This window comes from Schistocerca serialis, chromosome 4 (assembly GCF_023864345.2).
Source record: "Schistocerca serialis cubense isolate TAMUIC-IGC-003099 chromosome 4, iqSchSeri2.2, whole genome shotgun sequence".
NCBI classification, from domain to species: Eukaryota; Metazoa; Arthropoda; class Insecta; order Orthoptera; family Acrididae; genus Schistocerca; species Schistocerca serialis.
This window is the reverse complement of record NC_064641.1, coordinates 416440885-416449694: the sequence shown is the minus strand read 5'-3', so window position 1 is coordinate 416449694 and position 8810 is coordinate 416440885. Positions and strand designations below refer to the sequence as shown.

Genomic DNA, 8810 nt, shown 5'->3' with positions numbered 1-8810 from the left:
CTGCTGTGAAGGTGACATTGCTGTCCACCTTCACCTTCTTCTCGCGCCCTGACGCGACTAAGGCGAGGGTGAAACACTTCCGGGCGTTGATCTGCAGCCCCAGGTGGGCGAGGGCTGCGGTAGCTGCGTCGATGAGGGACTGCAAGCCCCTCGGGGTCGCTGCAAACAGCAAGACGTCATCTGCAAAGGCCGCAGCGTTGACTCTGCGACCAAGGATCCGAGCTCCGATGTGGGAGGGCAGTTGGCCTAAAACGTAGTCCACCGCAAAGTTGAACAGAAGGGGGGAGAGGGGATCGCCCTGGCGAACGCCCCGTGCTGGCTGCACAGACACGCCCACGCCGGCGCCGTCCGCTATCACTGTCGTGCTGCCCTCGTAGCACCGCTCGACATACTCGACAAAGCAATCCGGCAGGCCATGCGCCTTCAGCACGGGGCGAAGGGCAGCATGATCTACCGAATCGAATGCCTTAGATACGTCGATCGATGCCACAAAGACAGAGCGGCAGGAGCGAACTGCGTCGGTGAGAGCAGTGTCCAAGATGAAAGTGTTTTCCAACATCCCATCCCGAGGGATGAATGCCCGCTGACGTTCGTCCACAGCACATGCGCGCATCAGGCGTGACGCGAGAACCTTGTGAAAGGTCCGCGCCAACACCGAGCAGACCGTAATGGGGCGAAAGTCAGCGGGGGATGTTGGTGCAGCCGTTTTCGGGAGAAGGGACGTCCGCGCGCGATGCAGGCGTTCCGGAAGGGCGCGGGCCAGAAGGAAGAGATTCATCACTTTCACCAGGACTTCGTGCGGCAGGCGCCGCAACTCCGCTGGGGTAAGGCCGTCCGGCCCGGCCGCTGATCCCCTGGGCGGCAACGCGGCGGCGACCTCCTCATGTGTGACCGGCCCCCATAGGCACTCAAGAGCGACAGGCTCCGAGTGCGGGAGGAGGCGGTCACGAATGAAGCCCGCGGTGGAGATGGGCTTCTTAGTGAAGAAGTCCGCCCAGAAGTCCAGCAGACCAGGGATGGCAGGTGGCGGCTGGAGCAGGGTGCCATCCAAGAGGCCGCGCACGCAACGTGGACGCGACCTTCGGAAGGCATCCTGCGTTCTCGCATATTCCCAGCGGCGCCGCTTGCGCTTCTGCGTCGGCGGCGCGGCCATCGGCCGCTTAGGTGGTTGGCGCGGCCGCTGTGTCCTGGTGATCGATCTCTCCCCTCTGGACCCGACCGACGCAAGGGCATCCAGGAGCATGCCCAGGATGACATCGGGCGGCGTGCCCCGCCCCAGACCAATGACTCGATCCAGGGCAGAGAAACGCTGGGCGGAAGCAGGTAGCCCCGCCAGATGCTCCCAGATGGCGGCGTCAGTCGGCCCCTCCGGCGGCGGCCCGGTGGTGTCGGCCGTGAAGTCCTCGGCTGCGTCGACGGGCGGCGCAGCGGCCTCGCCCGCGTCAGGCAGCGAGCTCGCTGCTCCCTGGCGGGACGCCGGCTCTTCCCCCCGACCGATCTCAAGCGCCTCCATGAATTGGCGGACAAGCTGCTTGTGGGCAGCTTTCTGCCTTTGGCACTTGATTGCCTCGAGCGTTCGGTCGGGGAACATCCTGACGAGTTCTTGATTGACAAAGAAGAACCGGGCATCCCTCTCAAGGAACAGTTCGGCCTCTGCCTTGGCGAGCGACAGGACTTCTTCCTCCGTCCACCTCGCGCGATGCCTCTCCGTGACGATCTCCGCGTTGGCGGCCGCAAGGTGTTGGCGGCGGCGATGGACCCCGAGACCGTTTTTGGTGGTGAAGCTGCGGTGGCACTCACTACAGGCGTAGACAGCTGCAAAAGTTACAAAATTTTCGGCACGGCCGGTTGGCCGGCTAGGTGCTGGGGAAGCTGGGGTGGCACCTTCAGCGGAAGGGCCACCACTTTTATTTACTTCTCTGCTGCCCCCAACTTAAAAGGGATAATGCGAGGGGGGGCTGGTAACCCCCCCAAGCCCCTGGTGCGGTCTTCCACTCTGCGAAAATCAGCGGGTCCACGAGAAGGGGAGAAGACCGCAGGAGAGGAGAGGCTAAGAGGGCTAGGCCCATGTATTCCGCATCACTCTCCCTGTAACTATAACCCAAGGAAGGCACCTCGCAGCAGCAGCACGACTACATCAAGACCGCACTTCGAAAAGCCAAGTCCGGATGCAGCCACACCGCCGCCACTTGGCCACCTTAAGAGAGTCATAGTTACTCCCGCCGTTTACCCGCGCTTGCTTGAATTTCTTCACGTTGACATTCAGAGCACTGGGCAGAAATCACATTGCGTCAACACCCGCTAGGGCCATCGCAATGCTTTGTTTTAATTAGACAGTCGGATTCTCCCAGTCCGTGCCAGTTCTGAGTTGATCGTTGAATGGCGGCCGAAGAGAATCCGCGCACCCGCGCGCCCCCGGAGGAGCACGCTAAGGCGGACGCGGCCTCGCAGCAAGGAAGTTCCGTGGGAGGCCAAGGCACGGGACCGAGCTCGGATCCTGCACGCAGGTTGAAGCACCGGGGCGCGAACGCCGCGCAGGCGCGCGCATCCTGCACCGCCGGCCAGCACGAGGCCGACCAACGGCGAGAGCAGACCACGCCCGCGCTAAACGCCCGCACTTACCGGCACCCCTACGGCACTCACCTCGCCCAGGCCCGGCACGTTAGCGCTGACCCACTTCCCGACCAAGCCCGACACGCCCCGATCCTCAGAGCCAATCCTTATCCCGAAGTTACGGATCCAATTTGCCGACTTCCCTTACCTACATTATTCTATCGACTAGATGCTCTTCACCTTGGAGACCTGCTGCGGATATGGGTACGAACCGGCGCGACACCTCCACGTGGCCCTCTCCCAGATTTTCAAGGTCCGAGGGCAAGATCGGGACACCGCCGCAACTGCGGTGCTCTTCGCGTTCCAAACCCTATCTCCCTGCTAGAGGATTCCAGGGAACTCGAACGCTCATGCAGAAAAGAAAACTCTTCCCCGATCTCCCGACGGCGTCTCCGGGTCCTTTTGGGTTACCCCGACGAGCATCTCAAAAAGAGGGGCCCGACTTGTATCGGTTCCGCTGCCGGTTTCCGGAATAGGAACCGGATTCCCTTTCGCCCAACGGGGGCCAGCACAAAGTGCATCATGCTATGACGGCCCCCATCAACATCGGATTTCTCCTAGGGCTTAGGATCGACTGACTCGTGTGCAACGGCTGTTCACACGAAACCCTTCTCCGCGTCAGCCCTCCAGGGCCTCGCTGGAGTATTTGCTACTACCACCAAGATCTGCACCGACGGCGGCTCCAGGCAGGCTCACGCCCAGACCCTTCTGCGCCCACCGCCGCGACCCTCCTACTCGTCAGGGCTTCGCGGCCGGCCGCAAGGACCGGCCATGACTGCCAGACTGACGGCCGAGTATAGGCACGACGCTTCAGCGCCATCCATTTTCAGGGCTAGTTGCTTCGGCAGGTGAGTTGTTACACACTCCTTAGCGGATTCCGACTTCCATGGCCACCGTCCTGCTGTCTTAAGCAACCAACGCCTTTCATGGTTTCCCATGAGCGTCGATTCGGGCGCCTTAACTCGGCGTTTGGTTCATCCCACAGCGCCAGTTCTGCTTACCAAAAGTGGCCCACTTGGCACTCCGATCCGAGTCGTTTGCTCGCGGCTTCAGCATATCAAGCAAGCCGGAGATCTCACCCATTTAAAGTTTGGGAATAGGTTGAGGTCGTTTCGGCCCCAAGGCCTCTAATCATTCGCTTTACCGGATGAGACTCGTACGAGCACCAGCTATCCTGAGGGAAACTTCGGAGGGAACCAGCTACTAGATGGTTCGATTAGTCTTTCGCCCCTATACCCAGCTCCAACGATCGATTTGCACGTCAGAATCGCTACGGACCTCCATCAGGGTTTCCCCTGACTTCGTCCTGGCCAGGCATAGTTCACCATCTTTCGGGTCCCAACGTGTACGCTGTAGGTGCGGCTCACCTCGCAATGAGGACGAGACGCCCCGGGAGTGCGGAGGCCGCCGCCCCGTGAAGGGCGGGGAAGCCCCATCCTCCCTCGGCCCGCGCAAGGCGAGACCTTCACTTTCATTACGCCTTTAGGTTTCGTACAGCCCAATTACTTGCGCACATGTTAGACTCCTTGGTCCGTGTTTCAAGACGGGTCGTGAAATTGTCCAAAGCTGAAGCGCCGCTGACGGGAGCGATTATTCCGCCCGAGAGCATACCCGAGCCAACAGCGGCGCGGGTCCGGGGCCGGGCCAGGTAGGTCCGTCATCCGGGAAGAACCGTGCGCGCTTGCCGGGAGCCCGAGCGCCCAAAGAGGCGAATCGACTCCTCCAGATATACCGCCGGGCAGCCAGCCAGGACACCGGGGCTCTGCCCAACAGACGCGAACCGAGGCCCGCGGAAGGACAGGCTGCGCTCCCGGGCCGTAGGCCGGCACCCAGCGGGTCGCGACGTCCTACTAGGGGAGAAGTGCGGCCCACCGCACACCGGAACGGCCCCACCCCGCGGCGAGTGGAAAGGCAACCGGACACGACCCCGCCGCAGATTGCTCCGCGCGGGCGGCCGGCCCCATCTGCCGAGGGCGGAGGCCAGTGGCCGGATGGGCGTGAATCTATCCCGTTCGACCTTTCGGACTTCTCACGTTTACCACAGAACGGTTTCACGTACTTTTGAACTCTCTCTTCAAAGCTATTTTCAACTTTCCCTCACGGTACTTGTTCGCTATCGGTCTCGTGGTCATATTTAGTCTCAGATGGAGTTTACCACCCACTTGGAGCTGCACTCTCAAGCAACCCGACTCGAAGGAGAGGTCCCGCCGACGCTCGCACCGGCCGCTACGGGCCTGGCACCCCCTACAGGCCGTGGCCTCATTCAAGTTGGACTTGGGCTCGGCGCGAGGCGTCGGGGTAGTGGACCCTCCTAAACACCACATGCCACGACAGGCGGCAGCCTGCGGGGTTCGGTGCTGGACTCTTCCCTGTTCGCTCGCCGCTACTGGGGGAATCCTTGTTAGTTTCTTTTCCTGCGCTTAGTAATATGCTTAAATTCAGCGGGTAGTCTCGCCTGCTCTGAGGTCGTTGTACGAGGTGTCGCACGCCACACCGCCAGCCGGCTGTGCACGCTACCGAGTAAGTACCGGTATGCGAACCGCCAGGCGACGGGCGCGCATCGCACGTTTAAGGAGACGCGGCCGGCCCCACAGGCGGCCACGACACTCCCAGGTCTGCGAAGCGGGGCAAACGCCGCGCGCTTCAGTATACGTAGCCGACCCTCAGCCAGACGTGGCCCGGGAACGGAATCCATGGACCGCAATGTGCGTTCGAAACGTCGATGTTCATGTGTCCTGCAGTTCACATGTCGACGCGCAATTTGCTGCGTTCTTCATCGACCCACGAGCCGAGTGATCCACCGTCCTGGGTGATCTTTTCATAGTTTCCACTATCTCTTTCAAGACAGTTGCATAGGCGGGACTGAGGCGTGTGGCGGCCCCTGTTCCAGCGTTCAGTGTCCAACGGCCTCACGGCCGATGGGCGTCGTACGGCTCCACACCGGAGCGGCAGGCACTCGGGCGAAAGTCATTCAAAACCGGCGCCAGGCGCCAGGTGCCGCAGGCAAGCCGCTCCAGCGCTTCAGCGCTCGTACCACACAACATTGCCGTTAGTTTTGAGACGAACGCGTGGTTCCGCACGCGGCGCACGGCTACTGCGAGCCGTACAGGTAGCGTGTTGCGCGACACGACACGCACATCGAAAGATATGCAGTCTAGTCGGTAATGATCCTGCCGCAGGTTCACCTACGGAAACCTTGTTACGACTTTTACTTCCTCTAAATGATCAAGTTTGGTCATCTTTCCGGTAGCATCGGCAACGACAGAGTCAATGCCGCGTACCAGTCCGAAGACCTCACTAAATCATTCAATCGGTAGTAGCGACGGGCGGTGTGTACAAAGGGCAGGGACGTAATCAACGCGAGCTTATGACTCGCGCTTACTGGGAATTCCTCGTTCATGGGGAACAATTGCAAGCCCCAATCCCTAGCACGAAGGAGGTTCAGCGGGTTACCCCGACCTTTCGGCCTAGGAAGACACGCTGATTCCTTCAGTGTAGCGCGCGTGCGGCCCAGAACATCTAAGGGCATCACAGACCTGTTATTGCTCAATCTCGTGCGGCTAGAAGCCGCCTGTCCCTCTAAGAAGAAAAGTAATCGCTGACAGCACGAAGGATGTCACGCGACTAGTTAGCAGGCGAGAGTCTCGTTCGTTATCGGAATTAACCAGACAAATCGCTCCACCAACTAAGAACGGCCATGCACCACCACCCACCGAATCAAGAAAGAGCTATCAATCTGTCAATCCTTCCGGTGTCCGGGCCTGGTGAGGTTTCCCGTGTTGAGTCAAATTAAGCCGCAGGCTCCACTCCTGGTGGTGCCCTTCCGTCAATTCCTTTAAGTTTCAGCTTTGCAACCATACTTCCCCCGGAACCCAAAAGCTTTGGTTTCCCGGAGGCTGCCCGCCGAGTCATCGGAGGAACTGCGGCGGATCGCTGGCTGGCATCGTTTATGGTTAGAACTAGGGCGGTATCTGATCGCCTTCGAACCTCTAACTTTCGTTCTTGATTAATGAAAACAAACTTGGCAAATGCTTTCGCTTCTGTTCGTCTTGCGACGATCCAAGAATTTCACCTCTAACGTCGCAATACGAATGCCCCCGCCTGTCCCTATTAATCATTACCTCGGGTTCCGAAAACCAACAAAATAGAACCGAGGTCCTATTCCATTATTCCATGCACACAGTATTCAGGCGGGCTTGCCTGCTTTAAGCACTCTAATTTGTTCAAAGTAAACGTGCCGGCCCTCCGAGAAACTCAATAAAGAGCACCGAGGTAGGATTTCAACGAGGTCCGCCTCAGGACGCACGAGCACGCACGAGGCGGTCGCACGCCTTCGGCTCGCCCCACCGGCAGGACGTCCCACGATACATGCCAGTTAAACACCGACGGGCGGTGAACCAACAGCGTGGGACACAAATCCAACTACGAGCTTTTTAACCGCAACAACTTTAATATACGCTATTGGAGCTGGAATTACCGCGGCTGCTGGCACCAGACTTGCCCTCCAATAGATACTCGTTAAAGGATTTAAAGTGTACTCATTCCGATTACGGGGCCTCGGATGAGTCCCGTATCGTTATTTTTCGTCACTACCTCCCCGTGCTGGGAGTGGGTAATTTGCGCGCCTACTGCCTTCCTTGGATGTGGTAGCCGTTTCTCAGGCTCCCTCTCCGGAATCGAACCCTGATTCCCCGTTACCCGTTACAACCATGGTAGGCGCAGAACCTACCATCGACAGTTGATAAGGCAGACATTTGAAAGATGCGTCGCCGGTACGAGGACCGTGCGATCAGCCCAAAGTTATTCAGAGTCACCAAGGCAAACGGACCGGACGAGCCGACCGATTGGTTTTGATCTAATAAAAGCGTCCCTTCCATCTCTGGTCGGGACTCCGTTTGCATGTATTAGCTCTAGAATTACAACAGTTATCCAAGTAACGTGGGTACGATCTAAGGAACCATAACTGATTTAATGAGCCATTCGCGGTTTCACCTTAATGCGGCTTGTACTGAGTCATGCATGGCTTAATCTTTGAGACAAGCATATGACTACTGGCAGGATCAACCAGGGAGCTGCGTCAACTAGAGCTGAGCAGCCGGCCGCCCGGGAGTGTGTCCCGGGGGCCTGCGCGAACACGCAAGCATCCGCTCAATTATTCTGCAAACAGGAGGAGGCTGAGCTCCCCTGCACAACACACCTCGAAACCCTCTCAGGTCCCGGCGGCGCGCAGCGCCGTCCTAAGTACTTGGTCGGGTTCGAGAGAGGCGCAACCGCCCGGAGTTTGGCGAGTAGACGCTTTAGGTGCGACCACCTGTGCTCCCAACTGAGCTTGCCGCTGCCGACAGAGGCCCGGGAGCGTGCTGTCGTGGCATTGCCGGCGGGAGACAACACGCGCCACCTACGGTGACCGGCAGCTCCAACGCCAGCGCCACAGAAGGACAAAAGCCCCACTTGGGTGCCGAAGCGAACTCTCCCAGCACAGCGCACGCGCCAACACGTCCGCACAGCTGCGATACAAACCACCTGCGAGAACCGCTGGGGCGACCGAGCAGCAGACGGCGTCGCGGCGCCGAGCGCCGGGCGGCGGCGCATCCTCAGCGCACACAGTCCTCAATCGGAGCAGCACACTGCAGATGGCCACTGCGCTTCGCACCGGGCCCGCGAGGACCTACTTTGGCCGCAAGGCGCCGCGAGCAGCTGCGCCGCCTGCCGCGTCCGTCGGCCGGCGCGCCTGCCACTGGCCGCCCCCACCAGCCGGCTGTAGCGCGTCCGCCCACGCAGCGCGCTGCCAGCACGCCAGGCGGCCCCCCCTCACTGGCGGGGGACGGTCCCACCAAGCCACCGCCGCGTATCGCTTCACACCCAGATGCCATTCACGTTCGTGGGCATGGTGGGTATCGCTGAAACAACCTGTTAATAGCTCAACCGATCGTCGCCATCACTGATTCACCTCTAGCGAGAACAACCGCACCACAACGGGTTACCGGTTGTTCATTTGCGTAACGTCACCAGCAAACGTAGACGTCCATCGCCATTTGCAACTTCAACGAGTATTGCATGCCTGTGTCAGGTGTCACAACACATTTCGTCTGCCCACATACACGCAACAAACTATATTGCGACGGTTGCGGTTAGGCAACACTACACTAATTTAACGAGTCGCATAACAATTACAGAGCAGGTTAAGGGACAACGTG

The 8810-nt window shown here is 59.6% G+C and overlaps 2 non-coding genes across 2 annotated transcripts; both read right to left on the bottom strand.

Moving 5' to 3' along the window:
• Positions 1-5270: 5270 nt before the first annotated feature.
• Positions 5271-5425, bottom strand: LOC126476442 (5.8S ribosomal RNA). The gene has a single exon (XR_007586976.1). It is a non-coding gene; the product is annotated as a 5.8S ribosomal RNA (ribosomal RNA).
• Positions 5426-5775: 350 nt separating this feature from the next.
• Positions 5776-7684, bottom strand: LOC126476939 (small subunit ribosomal RNA). The gene has a single exon (XR_007587371.1). It is a non-coding gene; the product is annotated as a small subunit ribosomal RNA (ribosomal RNA).
• Between the last annotated feature and the right edge of the window lie 1126 nt (positions 7685-8810).